The following is a 16,306-nucleotide window of genomic DNA, read 5'->3' on the forward strand; positions in this document are numbered from 1 at the left end:
CCCACGCTCCGCCCCTGCTGATAACCACATCAAACATGATAATTTTGTTGAATCGGTCAGAGATAGTCATAGTCAAAGATCCTTAAGTTCGATTTTAGAACTTTAGGACTCAGTTTTACTCTCAACAAGCAGCGGGTGCTGTAACGCAGTCAGTTCTTCTTTTACTCTTTTACTCTTATGCTGTTTTGTGGATCACAAGGTTTAAAACTACTTATAAACACACACACACAAAGTAACTCCACCAGAGTGCCTATTTCGGGTAACTTTTGCTGGTCCAAGCCCGGGTAAAGGAGCAGGGTTGGAATTGTGACATTAAAAAAAACAATAATTGCTAAAAGAAATTTAATTTGTAGTTCTAAATAAACTCTAAATGCATTTAGGACGCTTTTTACTCACTTTATGTCTCTTCCACGATGTTATTTCTCTCTCCAACAACATAGGTTACAATTAGATTAGCATGACCAATTATGCAAATTAGGCGATGATGTCATTTAGCGACTTCTAGCGACTTTTAGGACAACCAATAGCAATTTTCCTTACTGAGGAGTTGGCAACACTGGCTGTTAGCCTAGCAATGTTATAGGGACACTCTTGAAACGCCCGTCCTTCCTTATGAGTCAGCAACCACATAAATATGGCCATTAAAGTCAATAACAAACCACACCATACCAGCCCGTAAAGTGCTCACTGAAATGGTTTCGATATATTTCTGCTCAAAGAATACGCCAAAATACCTAAAGTTAGTGAAAACTGTTTAAGCAGCTGATAGCCACTGCTAGCGGTAGCTACCTGCACTTAGCATGGAACGTTAGTTACAATCTTCACAAGAAAAGTTAAGTCTGCAGAGACAGTTGCAAAAAATCTGTCCCTAAATAATTTATACCGTGTGAAGAACACATTATAAATAACAATATTACATAAACATGACCTGGTCATCTGAGGTTGGAAAGGTAGGTATAAGAGTTTGAAGATGGAAAGATGGCTACTGGCTAGCTTACCTTTGAGGGTGTTTGCACTCCAGGTGCCTGGTGAAGGTTGAGGTAGTCCTGGCTGTCTCGGTCAAGGAGACTTTGCAAAATCTGCATTTTGCCGAATGCTTCTTTTTTGCATTTACCGAAAACTCTTTGTGTTCTATGAACGCAAACTTTATGACAGACAAAGTTGCTGACATTTCTGTAACTTACTGTCGTAGTTTACTGCTCAATCTAACTGGTTGCATTTAGTTGTGTTCGAAGGGCACGAAAGGCGAAATAATAATGTGCCACAATATGGAGGGATTTGAGCATAGCTGAGCCACTGTGTGCCACTGTGTGAGAGGTGAGCAGCGAAAGGAAATTAAGTGAGGAGCCTGACTTAAAATTCCTCACTTAAAATTCTTGCTGATGCTACAGCAATAGGACAGTTTTTATGAAAAATGCTTTTAAGTCAACAGACCCTGAATCAACAGAAAGCCCTGAGAGTGATCCCACAGCTGAGGATTATTTTGGGATTGGTTTTTACCTGTAGAGTGAAGCCATTCCGAGAGCAAGTCTACCCTGTTGGACCAGGAGAGTATGTTTTGACAGGAGGTGCTTGATGGTCCACGTGATGATGCTAAAAGCCAGCCTAACATTTTATATACACCTCCATTGTTATATAGGCTGTCCTCACCAAGCTAAAATTGCCAACAGTGTTTGCAGTGCAACATTATTGGTATTAAATAATATTCAAGTTATTTTTTGCTTTTTATATGTGAGCTAGCTATTGCAATTCAAATAACCATGTTTACTATTCTGACCTTGGCTTTTCAAAGCTGGACAGACCACTGGTTACTTTTGCCGTATTGCCTACTGTCTATTGTTGTTTTTTTGTTTTTGTTTTTTTGAAAGACTAAGAAGAGGTTACAGAATACTGAAAGAGGGAGGCTAGTAGCTGAGCAGGCTGAGACTAGAGGAAAATAAACTTAAAAGTACAAAAGGGCTTTTCTTGAGATTGTTAATTATGTTCCTATTAGCGGTGATCCCAACGCCACACCCATAGATACGCACGCGCACACACACACACACACACACACACACACACACACACACACACACACACACACGCAAATAGAAATACAGAAAGCACAGGGGGAGGAGACTGAACACCAAACATCTCTTTATATAAAGAGGACAGCTTGAAGTGCATATTATCAGTAACAAGGACATCCTTTTCATGCAGACTGAAGTCAGATTCATTGCTATTGCCAAGGTAACTGACACAAACATACATAACATGTCTCTTGATAATCGGATTTTAAATTGCAATTATCACAGATGATTGTGTGAAAATGATTGCCAATGTGTCTGTAATGTGTTATTCATAAAGAGTAATTAAGAAAGCAGAAATAAAGAAGAAATATGAGTATAATGGAAATTACATTCTGCAAAATGTTTCTGTTGTTTACAAACTTGGTTTCATCTTATTGTTGAATGCATCTTTACTTTATACAAGTATTTAATTGTTCTAATTTCTGCATGTGTTGAACTAATAATTTCTCTTTTTCTCCTCCCTTAATTTTTACGAGGAAATCCAAAGTATTTACTTAAGATTTAATTCATTTTAAATTCTCATCATTTTTGTCATCTATTGTAACACAAATCTATTTGTTAGTGTCAGAATTGTTCAGTTATTCGAAAGTTTTTTCAATAATATCAGTATGGAAACAAAACATTTTCATAGATTGCAAATAAAAACAGGGTACTATTCAAATTAAGAGAGCAGAATGATATCAGATAGTTATTTTTTAGAGAATAAAAAGCTTGCCCCTTTTAACACTTTAAACACACACAAAAAAACACTTCTAATTGTTCTGCCCCCTTTCTTCAGTGTCTTGGTGAAGTTAAAGCCTGGAAGTCAAATAATCTACCCCTGCACAGCAGACAAGCTCCTACTGTCAATCTTTTTTAATCTTATCTTAAAACACATTTTATTCACTGGCTTTTAATACAGTATGAGAGTTATTTGGTATTTGATGTTTGGTACTAATATTATAAGTTATTTAACTAGTTATTCTGTAGTTTTGTACAACACTTTGATCAACATTGCTGTTGTAATTAAATGTGCTACATAAATAAATAAATGATAAACAAAAGGACTATCCCGTCCTAAAGGCTTGACATCTGAGAGCATTCTTAACTTGCCATTATTGCTAATAATAATAGTCTAATAGTCACAGTTGATAGATCACAGGACTGATAACCTTTTCCTTATGTACCCAGAACAAAATATCACTGACCTTCGTCGGCTAACTCCTAATCAGTTGGAGAAAATTGTCATAAAGTAAGTTTATCCATGTTAAAAGAAGTTGCATTGTTCACACAGTTAATTTAGTATGTTTCTGCTATGCTTTCTTATGTTTTTTAATGTACTCTTAAGGGATAGTATCCATCTTCCAATCTACAACACTATGGAAAAGCACTTTGACACCAAAGAAAGCAAGGTGATTTAACATAACTCTCGGTCTTTATCTTATAATAACTGGTGAATTGACAAAACCTATTTTTCTCATTTGGTACAGTATCAAAAATATTCAAAAGGACAAGGATAAAAGATCCTTTAGATTTCCTCGTGGGAAAATACATTCTTTCATTTAAAATTTTCATTTGGGATGAAAGACACGAACGTCATTCAAAGTAAATTATTTGTTAATCACAAGAAAAACCCTGAGAAATTAATTCCAATCTCCCACTCAAAGATGATAACACAGCATCACTTTCCATGCACTGTTTGTTCTTCTTTTATGCATCTCCATAAGACAACTTTGGCTGTCTAATATGTAATTTTTGTGCTGTTGTCCCTGGTGTCCAATGACCAAGAAGAATGATTCTGAGCGCATATCAGAGGCACAGACAGGCAACCAAAAGCGGTGCACCCTTCGAGGTACTACTTTATTTCATTGTAGTATACTACAATGAACAAACCGTAACTGGATACCCAGCAAGATTGCCAGTCTTCTAGCTTGCTTACTTGCCGCAAGTGCACTGTGCCACCTACCAATAGAAAGGAAAAGATAATGTGCATATTTCCACGAGAGAAATCCCACGCCTGGACCGTCGTTGACCGGCGCCTTGATTCTAGCCTACGTCACAGCATCATGTGCACGTTTTACATCCAACACGAAAACTGCAGTCATGGTGCTTTTGATTGTACTCAGAACTCGGAAATTCTGCCTTCCGAATAGGAAGATGTTGGTAACACCAGACTGCAGATGAGCTGCATAAAGAGCTGGACTGGGACAAAAAAATTGGCCCGGACATTTTGACTAGAGACCGGCCCGCCATTATAGCAAAAATCATAACGCCTTTGAATGAAAACAAACACTGTTGTGACAGTGATGTACACTGTCTTGATGGTATATATGTATCAATCTATCAATCGTTCGTTGTAAGACTCAGATAATTATTTTTTAAAAGCTAGACATTTGAAATGAGAATAAGAAAGAAAAGTATTTCTTTGTGCCCCCCTCTCCCTGTTAATGCTCTACCTGGCCCCCTGGCAGCACTTTGGTAGACCCGCCCCTACACAGTTACCAGCTGTCAGCTACATAGAAAAGGATCCTGGGGTTATTTGTCTCTCAGAAACAGTTCAGAACTTCCCTTCAACTCATCCATGTCACCTAAAAGGTAAACCTGTTTCTCCATCACCTGTTCAGCTCTGATGATTCAATAAGAACATCTCCTGGTTTCATCTTCATGTTTCCCTCTCACTAGATAACCAAACCGATAACATGACCAGCAGCTTTTACAGCTGTGGCTCCAGCAAACATCAGCTGATACTAGAAAGTTCGTGTTCTAGATTTCCTGTTTTATTCTGAAGGTCTCTGTCTGTTGTCATTGTATTCAGCTTGTGTCCTCCAGTCATCATGTGTATTAGAATCAGCTGTTCTTCCCTCCTGTGTGTGATTACCCAATTACCTTGTGTGTGTATATTTAGTGGGTGTCGGTCTGTGCTCGTTGTTAGCTTGTCTGTGTTTCATGGTGTCCTGTTCCTCGTCTGCGTCTCTCTGCCTCCCACCCCGTTCGTATGATCTCCGGTTTGTTATTTAGTTTTCCCAGTTTAGGTTTCCGTTAGTATTTCTCATGCTTCGTTGTCTGTTTCTGCCACTGTCACCTGTAAATAAACCCTCACTGCCTGTAGTGATGGGCAGATGAAGCTTCATGAAGCACTGAAGCTTTTCATCCAATTGGTTCACCCCAGTGCAAAGCTTCTTGAAGCTTCATTTGCTCTAGTAGGACACCTACTGGACGTAAAAATATTAGTTGGCATGAATTTGAAGAGTGTGGCATTTTCCACACAGCCTGTAAATGTCAACAACAAAAGGAGTGTGTAAAACATGTATATTGTAGTGATGCAGTATACTGTGTATATTTATACTGGCAGTATGGAAAATGATTATTTGGAAATGCTTAAAATGGAAATGGTCATTTACTGTGAGGTGGGGTGTGGTTGGGGTGTGGACAGTGGTTGTGCTTTTGTAACGTTGAGGTATGGACAGCTACACAGTCCTGCCTGTTCACATTTTATTCTGTAAAAACTAAATTTTCACTGCTTTTATGACCTTTAGTGGGGAGAACATAGCTAGGATTTAATGATTTAACAAATCTTTTAAATCCTTTGTCCTCCACAATGCTAAATGGCTGGGAGTCCTCAATCATCATGCTAACCAGGTCTTCATCTATTTGAGATTGTTCTCCTGAGGAAAGACAATAAAAGCAAAGCACAAATATAAATATCACACACGTAACTTATAACAGTTGTATAATATTGTTATATCATTTAGTAACATTACGGCATGCTATATTATCATGGCATTTGATGGCTCACCTAGTCTTGCTCCACAATCGGTGTTCCCCTTATTCTCATGCAAAGCTCTGTAGTGCCTAAGCATGGATGAGGTGTTGTTGTTATATCCCAGCTCCCTGGCACATAGCAAACACTTCACCTTGTACAAAAGTAACGACAGCTTAACATAAATTGTATTGCACCATCAGTATTATGAAAATACATCTTCTGTAGAAATTTACATACCTTGTTGGGAAGAATAAAATCAAAATGTTCCCACACAGGGGAGGACATCCTCCTCTTCTTAGCTGGCTCCATTCTCTCCTGACTTTCTCTCCTCACTCTCATAAACCTCCAAACTGTCTCCAAACTCTCACTAACCGCAACTCTCCATCAAACACCCAGATTTTTGAATGAAGTCTGAGGGGTTTATATCGCTGCCATAGCTCGCGGCAAAGTTCAAACCACTTCATGAACCAGTCACGTGGTACAGCCGGGCAGCGAGGCTTCGGACGTCATCATTTTCAGCTCCTCCCATAAATGAAGCAAGCCTCGATACGTGCATCGCGGAAACGCCCCCTCCATTACTCGACACAAGCTTTGAAGCCTCGATACAGAACGTCCCATCACTAGCTGCCTGCATTTTGGGTCCTCCTTTCATTCCACAACACAACTGCTTCCCCAGCCGTGACAAATGATCAGATCTCTTATAGTTTGGTATTTTCTTGTCCAAGTTTAAGACCAATTAGTCATTTCACCTAGTTTTAATTTCTTTTAAATGTATTTAGTATTTTTAACTGAAATGTTTTTTTCAAACACAAAAAATTTGATTTTTAAAGTATTTTTTTATTTTTTATTTTTTATCTTGTGGGGGTTTTCCCACAACTTATGATCACACATCTTAAGACCACAAAATCAATACTCGGAATATTGAATTTCTACTATTTTGGCTATCATAGTGAAATAACTCAGCTGCACGTGTCTTATTTTTGTTTTTTTCAGGTCTTTTATGATCCTATCCATGGGCTTTTAGAGTTACACCCACTTCTTGTGAAAATCATTGACACACCTCAGTTTCAGAGACTACGAAACATCAAGCAACTTGGAGGGGCCTATTTTGTTTTCCCTGGAGCATCTCACAATCGCTTTGAGCATTCACTTGGGTATTTATCAGATATTCTGCAGTAGGGTAACTACTGACCCATACCTCCATAGAGTTATTGAAACAGTGCAACTCAGTTGTACATACATTGTGTTACAGAGTGGCGTACCTAGCAGGCCAGTTTGCAGAAGCTCTAAGTACAAAGCAGCCAGAACTCAATATCACGCCTGAAGACATCCTGTGTGTGCAGGTTGCAGGACTTTGCCATGATCTGGGTAATTGATGAACAACTAGTATAAAAGTGAATTTACACCAACCTAATGGTGTATTATAAGGCCAATGTGACAAAAAGAAACATCAATGAAAGACTGTTTTTATATGAAACTATATATGCAAACACTGATAACAAATGTATTATATCTGTATGCAGGACAAGGACCCTTTTCCATTGTCTTTGAGGAAATGTTCATCCTGGAAAAAAGGGCAGATCTGTTGGACTATAGCAGGAAGGTAAGAAGCAAAGTTTTCTCATGTCTGAGATGCATCACCAAACGCAAACACATTTGAGCATTTTGTTGTTAAGGTCTCTTGATTTTGTACCACTGTGGGTCAGTGGTTAGCACTGTTTACTCACATGGGTTTGGAAACTTTCTAATTAATTAGAAAACCAGATTACCAGGAAAGATTTAAAAATTATCTGAAATGCTCAAATTCATTTTCTGTGTATCAAACATGGAGCTGGAGCCAGCTGTTGGTTTATGACAATGAATAAAAAGAGAATTTAAAGATTGTCCATGCACCTGATTTTATATGGCATGAGACTCCATCAGTCGTTTACTGAGTGTTTAATTTTTCCTCCAATGCTGTATATTCAGGAGGCATACAACAATTATTCTTTGAAGAGGCATGGAATTTATACAGTGCTTTTCTCATGTTTTTGACCACTTAAAAAATGTTTTGTTATGAAGCATCATCACTCCTCACTGGGCCAATAAAAGTAATACAACTAATAAAATAATCCTAAAATACTTGAGGACAGATTTTTATATGCACCTTTCTCTGAAAACAGTGACTCAGATTATGAGAAGCAGCTGAATAAGAATCAATATGTTTTTTATATAATGGCAAACTCCGTTAGAAGTTCCTGGGAACACAGGATTTTAAAAGTCCGAAGGACCTACACTAGCTTCTGAGGACTTAGTGTAGAAGAACATACAACATTATTTAGATCCTAAGCTGTCCATGTGTTAATGAGGTTACTGATAGTGTACAATATAAGCTACTGTGTACATTCCTCATGTTTCTGTAAGCCCTTAATCATTTCATTACTTCATATTGTAAGATTCAGACATGAAAACAACAGAGAGCCATTAACAGTTACATTCTAAAACTTAAGCTTTTTAAAATAACCTGTAATTTTAATCTTCCTCTACTAGGATTTCGATACTCAAATCACTACTATAAGCCTCATTCATACACAAATACATACAAGCACATTGTTTGATGCCTAAATGCATGTAGACTGCAGGAACCAGCTGTAAAGCCCCTGATCTTCGAGTAGGTAGTTCACCCAATCTACCCCCTGAGCTACAGCTACCTGGTGGAGCGCCTCTGTTGATAAGGTTAATGGTGGAATAAGATATTTTCTATGTTGCATCCTTTCTTTGAAAATTGTCTGTGAGAACTTCCCCATCATATTTCCAAGTATTTTGAGTATTTAAAACGATACAGTTCATAATGACAGAGTATGTGAAGAAACTGTTTCCCTTCTTCTCTGTAATTTCCAGACAGCATGTAACAGTTATTATGAGTAGATTTTTTCGTATCTTTCATTTTTGTATCTTTCAGCGCCAGGAGATTTCTGTGAAGATGTTTGAATACTTATTGATTACCAATAATCTCCATTCATCAATGAAGGAATATGGTCTGAATGTGGATGGTCAAAATGAAAAGGACCTGGTGTTCATCAAGGAGATGATCCGAGGACATCTGAACAGTGATGAAACTCAAGACCAGGTTTATATCAGTTTCTGTGTAAAAACAGTGAATTCAGTTCTTAGTATTGCTGTAGGATTCGATGTCTGTGCTATTCGTCTGTGTTTTTTCACAGTTCATGGGTCGAACAAAGGACAAGCACTTCCTCTATGAAATTGTGGAAAATGAGAAAAATGGCATTGATGTGGACAAGTTTGACTACATTGCCAGGTGGATCCTCTTAAAGAGACCAGTTTTTAACATAAGTTACAATGTATTATTTTGATTTCTTAACATATTTCCACATTATGTCCTCTCAGAGATAGCTACTATCTGGGTATTCAGAGTAGCTTTGACCATCGCCGCTGCCTCATGTTTGCCCGGGTGTGTAGGGTGGACGGGATAAACCACATCTGCTTTAGAGACAAGGTATTGGGGTTTGTTTTGTTTTTTTTTGGGGGGGGGGGGTTAGTTTTCAAAAAGTTCAGTGCTTTATTTCTAATATTTTATGTTTAGTTGCAACTAAACTGTAGGAATACTTTAAATAGGAGGTGAGCAATCTGTATAGCATGTTCCAAATAAGGAGCTTACTCCACAGAACAGCCTACCAGCACAAAACGACCAGGATCATAGAGGTTATGTGAGTATCTGCTCTTACAATATACTTGATCATTTAGCATGATCTCCTGAATATAGCATATGTAATTTCTGATTATATTGTATAGTAAAAAAAAGTTTCTCAAAGTAAAATATTGAAATTGTTTATTTTAGGATCAAAGATGCCCTCATACAAGCAGGTGAATGCATCTGGATTGAAGGCTCAGAAGGAAAAATATTCAGTTTATCCACAGCTATAGAAGACATGGAAGCCTACACCAAACTCACAGGTCAGTCAGCAATTATTGTCTTAACTCATGTTTTAAACTTTGCCAGTAGATGGTCATATTTTGCTGTTGCCTTTTCTAATTGTGGAGCAGTGTTTGCTTATTTTTTAAAGCACTACAAAAATGTGCAAATGTGTAAAATGTGAGAAGTTTAAAGCTGCTTTTTTGATAAAGACTAGAAAAGTCTTGATATTGACCGATTTTGCCATAATTAAGCAGCTCAAGGGCCTGACATTTTTTATTTGTCTCATAGATTGTGTATTTGAAAAAATACTCCACTCCTCCGAGAGGCCTGATGTAATGATTCAGATGCTAGACCACGAGTTGAAAACAGATCCCTCCATCCTGTTCAGTGACTTAAGTCTCTCACAGAAAGAAGAAAAGATGGAGACCTACAAAAAGATGAAAAGTTAGTGTTCTACCACTCAAGATTGAAGAACATTAAGACACTTGTTTGTGCCATGTTTAAAATTTTTAATAACATCTGGAGTTCTGTATACGTATGTCAGCAAAAACAGGATCCAAATACAGGACGAAAGGGAAAAAATAGCTCTAATAAACCTATAGGTTGTTAAAAGGAAAATGCTGTGGACATAAGCATGATAAGGAAAAGCCGAACAGTAACATGAGGAAACAGGACCATCTGTAGAAAGCTATTTTAATAAACTCCGAGTTTAACTATGAGCTTATTGTGAGTACCATCACCCTGAGTAAAAATGTGCTTGGGTAATGAAAATGATTCATGATAACAACAGAATAATGATGAATATTGCCTTCGTGTTAATCCAGCGGACCAAACAATATAATTTTGTGTCACTGTGGACTATCAGGTTCATCTATTAAAAATAGGAGATGTGTCCTTTTAAGAATAGAATAGAATAGAATAGCTCTTTAGTGTCATTTTACATCCATCCATCCATTCGCTTCCGCTTATCCTTTTTCAGGGTCGCGGGGGGTGCTGGAGCCTATCCCAGCTGTCATAGGGCGAGAGGCGGGGTACACCCTGGACAGGTCGCCAGTCTGTCGCAGGGCCAACATACAGGGACAGACAACCATTCGCACTCACTTTCATTCGCACATTCACACCTAGTGACAATTTGGGTTATCCAATTAACCTATCCCCACTAAGTGCATGTCTTTGGACGGTGGGAGGAAGCCGGAGTACCCGGAGGGAACCCACGCAAACACGGGGAGAACATGCAAACTCCACACAGAAAGACCCCGGCCTGATGTTGGAATTGAACTCAGGACCTTCTTGCTGTGCGGCAACAGTGCTAACCACCGTGCCACCGTGCTGCCTATGTCATTTTACATGTACAATAAAATTGTGGGTGCTCCACCCCAACTGTGCAGAAAAAAATATATAAATAGTCAGACAGGAATAACATATAATAAATAACAAACAGAAAATTATATACAGTGGGCCATGTGTGGCCAACCTTTCAAATGCAGATTTGACATGTTTGTGAGTGTAATGGTTTACTCGTTTTTTCCAGTGGGAGGCTGTAGCTCAAGAGGTAGAGCAGGTCACCTACTGATTGGAAGACTAGTGGTTCAAGCCCTGGCTCCTCCAGTCTGCAAGAGTGTCAATGTGTATGATTGTAGTTAGGAATTGCAGTTTAGAGAAAGTGGGTGAATGTGGCATGTTGTATAAAGATAAGAGATAACTCTTTATTGTCATTGCACAGTCATACATAGTACAGTGGTACAATGAAATTGGAAAACTGTGCTACGTCGGCACTACATATAACACAACACGACACGATATGACACATCACAACGCAACAAACAACACAACACAGTATATTAACTTAGTAAATAGAAAAAGAAGAATAAGTGTATGTGTATTGCACACTGTTATTATTGCACATTAATTATTATTGTGCCTTGTTATAAATATAAATATTATTATTGTTATTGTTTTAAACATTGTTACCTCCCCCCTAAAAAAGTCCAGGGAGGTAGCCAATCAGGTCAGCTATTTGCATTGATCAGGGCTATTGTCCTGCTGTAAAAGCTGTCCTTGAGTCTGTTTGTTCGGGACCTCAGCAGCCTGAACCTCCTGCCAGATGGCAGCAGCTTAAACACCCGATGTTCTGGGTGTGTACAGTCCCGTAGGATGCTGCATGCCCTCTTGAGACAGCGAGTGCTGTACAGGTCCTTCAGGGAGGGAAGAGGATGTCCAATGATTTTTTGGGCCATATTGATGACCCTCTGGAGTGCCTTTCTGTGTGCTGTGGTGCAGCTGGAGAACCATACACCGATGCAATATGTCAGCACACTTTCAATGGAGCAGCAGTAGAAGACGGTTAGCAGCTTCTTCAGGTCTATATTTCTGAGGATTCTCAGAAAGTGGAGATGCTGTTGGGCCTTCTTTAAGACCGCAGAGGTGTTAGAGCTCCATTGGAGGTCTGTGTCTATGTGCACACCCAGAAACTTGAAACTGGAGACCCTTTCCACGCACTCCCCGTTGATGCTGACAGGCTGCAGCTCGGATTTCCTCCTCCTGAAGTCAACTACCAGTTCTTTTGTCTTGGTGGTATTGAGGTCCAGGATGTTATCTACACACCAATCTGACAGCCTATGAACTTCAGCTCTGTATGCCGTCTCATCTCCCCCTGAGATGAGCCCCACCACGGTGGTATCATCTGCAAACTTGATGACTGTGTTGTCTGGGTGGGTACTAACACAGTCATGTGTGTACAGTAGGGGACTCAGTACACAGCCTTGTGGAGAGCCGGTGTTGAGGCTTAGGGCTGAGGAAAGATGAGGCCCCACTCTAACTCTCTGTACGCGGTCTGAGAGGAAGTCTCTGATCCAGCGGCAGGTGGTAGAAGGAAGTCCGATTTCCAGCAGTTTAACTATTAGTCTGTCCGGGAGTATCGCATTGAAAGCAGAGCTAAAGTCAACAAAGAGCAGCCTGGCGTAACGGCCTGCACTTCCAGGTGAGAGATGGTGGTGTGGAGCGTTGTAGCAATGGCATCTTCAGTTGATCTGTTAGCTCTGTATGCGAAATGGAGCGGGTCGAGTGTGGGTGGCAGGCAGGACATGATGTGACGTCGGACCAGTTTCTCGAAGCACTTCATTATAACAGGTGTTAGAGCAACTGGTCGGTAGTCGTTGAGGCTGCTAATGTTAGTACGCTTTGGCAGTGGGACAATTGTGGCTGACTTTAGGCACGGCGGGATGCAGGACTGGGACAGTGAAGTGTTGAAGATCTTAGTGAAGACCCCAGCCAGCTGGTCTGCACACTCTTTTAGGACCCTTGTGGTTACCCCATCTGGTCCGGCGGCCTTCCTGGGGTTCACTGCCCTCAGTGTGCGCCTCACCTCATATTCCTGCACTATGAGGCTTGGGCTGCTGCTGCTGTCCGATGTTTTTGCTGCTGCTGCCTCTGGTCCCTTCACCTCAAAGCGTGCGAAGAAGTGGTTCAGTTCCTCCGCATTACCCTCAGTCAACGTGGTATTGCAAGGTTTATAGTTGGTTAAGTGCTGAATTCCCTGCTATACCTGTTGTGAGTTGTTCGTGCTGAAGTGGTCTTCGATCTTTCTCTTGTACGCTGCCTTAGCCTCTCTGATGCCTCTTTTCAACTCAGATCTGGCTGCACTGTAATGCATACCATCACCAGATATAAAAGCGGCATCACGTTGCTTCAGCAGGACCTGGACCTCTTCAGTCATCCAGGGTTTCTGGTTGGAATACACCCGGAGACGTTTGTCCACAGTGACACTGTTGACACAGAAGTTAATATATGAGAGCACTGATGTTGTGTGCTCTTCAAGGACCTGATGTTCGAACACGCTCCAGTCCGTGTTTTCAAAACAGTCCTGCAGCTGATGTGATGCACTTTCTGGCCAGGTTTTCACAGTTTTTGTGACTGGGGGGGCTCTTCTCCTAATGGGAGTGTATGCAGGGATCAGCAGCATGGACATGTGGTCTGACAAACCTAGATGTGGTAGAGGGGTTGCTCTGTAGCCTTTTTGGATGTTGCTGTAGGCTTTATCCAATGTGTTTTTCCCCTTCTTTGCACATTTAATATGCTGTTCAAATCTGGGGAATACTGACCTTAAATCAGCATGGTTGAAGTCCCCAGCTATAATGTGCACTGCGTTTGGATGGGAGTTCTGCTGGTTGCTTATTGTCTTGTGCAGCTCCTCCATGGCCGAGTTAGCATTAGCATCGGCTGTTACCATGACAACAGGAAACTCGCGAGGTATGTAGACGGGTCTGCATTTCACAGTCAAATATTCCAAATCCGGGGAACAATGGCTGCCTACAGTCTTTGTGTTTTTGCACCAGCTGTCATTGGTGTAGATGCATAAACCCCCTCCTTTGATCTTACCGGAGTGGCACTTCCTGTTGTGACGGTGGACCGTTTTAATATCCCAACAAGTTTTGTTGTTTGTTTTTAAACATTTTCTTCCATGCATAACATCAATAAGCTATTTTAGGTTAATCATCATTTCAACAGCAGGCTTGTCTTATAGCTGCAGCTGCTTCTGTGTCAAAATAATTTTTCTAATATCAAATATATTTTTAACACTTAAATCAAAAGTCTTTTTTGGTTGTAGTCTTCTCTGTGTTAAATTCATGTTCTATCAGTTTGTTTCCATCATCAAATTCTGAACAACAGTCATGATCTATGATCTTAGTATTCAACACTTGTCTTTTCTGGGGTGGTTTGAAAATGATTGCACAGGCGAATATCTTTGTCTTTAACATCTATGACAGGGGTGTCAAACTCAAATACACAGTGGGCCAAAATTCAAAACTGGAACAAAGTCGCGGGCTAACGTTAATATTTATTGAAATATATTTATTCCTCCAGATATAAGAATGAATCTTTTCTTATGGACTCAAACACGTTTTGCTGAAAAACTGAATATGGAACAAGCAAAGCTTAATACTAAACAATATATATATTAGCTGTATAATACCAGTAGGCCAGCTCTGATAGTAATTTGGTATGGCTTCGCGGGCCCAATGTAATTAGGCTGCGGGCCAAATTTGGCCCGCGGGCCAGAGTTTGACACCTATGATCTATGACAACCTTAATATCTAGGGGAAATGGGATTTTACATTAAGTGGGTTGCTTTCATTTGTGTAAGCTTTTCACTTTTCTTAAATACTTATTAAATGTTTTAACTGGCAAATCTTGGATTCTGTTTGTTCTGCAGAGAATATTATTGAAGAAGCCATCAACTCATCCTCCAAAGAGATGGGTGAGGCCAAGAGGCTTCTATTAAAGATCGTCTCTCGACAAATCTACAAGTGTTTGGGAAAAATGCAAAAACCCACCATGGTGTGCAGTAATCTCTTGTGTTTCTGAGCTTCTTTACACTTTCTGACTGTGGCAATATCAATGCATATTTTAATTGTTTAAGGGTAAAAAACTGGATATTGTTATTAGAATTTTGTTAATCATTAGAAAATAGAAGCGTTAACTGCAGTTTAAATAATTTGAAATAAAACCATCATCAAAACCATTTATTACAACCGGCACAACTTTCACACTCAACATCATACCTTTCAAATCACACCTTTAAGGTTTTGTGAATGGTTTTGTCATCCGTCATGAACACATGACAAAACCATGTGTTTGCCTGTAGTTTATACATTTTAGGTTCCACTTTTTGGAACACATTTCTGTGAATTTCACTTTTACACAGAATGATTCATCAACACTGCCAAGCTGCAATGTTTCGACACAAATAGCTGGCTATTTTCAGAACGTTTAAAAAAAAAACCAAAAAAAAAAACCAACTAAATAAATAAGCAGAGCTAATTTTAAATACATTATTGAGGCAGATAAATCCATTTCAATAAGTGTGAGAAGATTATTGCATAAGAACTTCATAAGGAACGAATGTTTATACTGACATGAACTAAAAGTACATTTTGCCTGTGATGTGGACATGCTCTTACTGTGTGTGGACAAGATGGGCTACATTTCAAATCTCTTGTCCCTCTTACTTCTCACTCTTTCTTCTACCACCATTAGCCAGAGATTGATACTTGGAAAGAGGAATTGGCCCGAGCATGCCCACCTGGGGACAATCAAAAGGTCACAGTTACAGCCAACGACTTTGAAATTGTGGTGAGTTTTTGATCATCATTCGATTTGTAAGATATTTACCTCTGCTGTGAAACCATGTTTTTGTATGAGACAGGCTTCTTTATAACTTTCTTTTAGCACTTTACCATGGATTATGGGATAACAGAAAAAGAACTCATTGAAAATGTATTTTTCTACAAAAAGAATCAACCTGACAAACCATTCAACCTCCGTGAAGATGAGGTCAGAACCAAAACAATGAATTAAAAAAGTTTTGATCTTGGTACATTTCTATAAGTTTTTTGCTGTTTGTGTGTATATTTTTAAGACAACCTTAAGGACATTGTTATTTTAAACTTGATCTCTCATCATTCTTGTCAGGTTTCTATGCTTCTCCCAAAGGGCTTCTCTGAGCAGTTCATAAGGGTGTACTATAAGAACATCGATGAAGAAGTCGTTGAGACTGCCCAGAAGCACTTTGATAAGTGG

General features: G+C 39.5%; 1 protein-coding gene and 1 long non-coding RNA gene across 11 annotated transcripts in view; both read left to right on the top strand.

The window, feature by feature from the left end:
• The window catches only part of LOC120718983 (deoxynucleoside triphosphate triphosphohydrolase SAMHD1-like), a 159,471-nt gene that overhangs the window by 64,320 nt on the left and 78,845 nt on the right, over positions 1 to 16,306 (top strand). The window lies entirely within an intron of this gene.
• LOC120719002 lies at positions 2,075 to 4,042 on the top strand. 2 transcript variants are annotated; one of them, XR_005692606.1, is made up of 4 exons: positions 2,075 to 2,229; positions 3,240 to 3,300; positions 3,397 to 3,460; positions 3,837 to 4,042. It is a non-coding gene; the product is annotated as an uncharacterized LOC120719002 (long non-coding RNA). The 2 variants fall into 2 exon arrangements; XR_005692605.1 differs by having other exon boundaries at positions 3,840 to 4,032.

This window comes from Simochromis diagramma, unplaced genomic scaffold, assembly GCF_900408965.1.
Source record: "Simochromis diagramma unplaced genomic scaffold, fSimDia1.1 OVJJ01000545.1, whole genome shotgun sequence".
NCBI lineage: Eukaryota > Metazoa > Chordata > Actinopteri > Cichliformes > Cichlidae > Simochromis > Simochromis diagramma.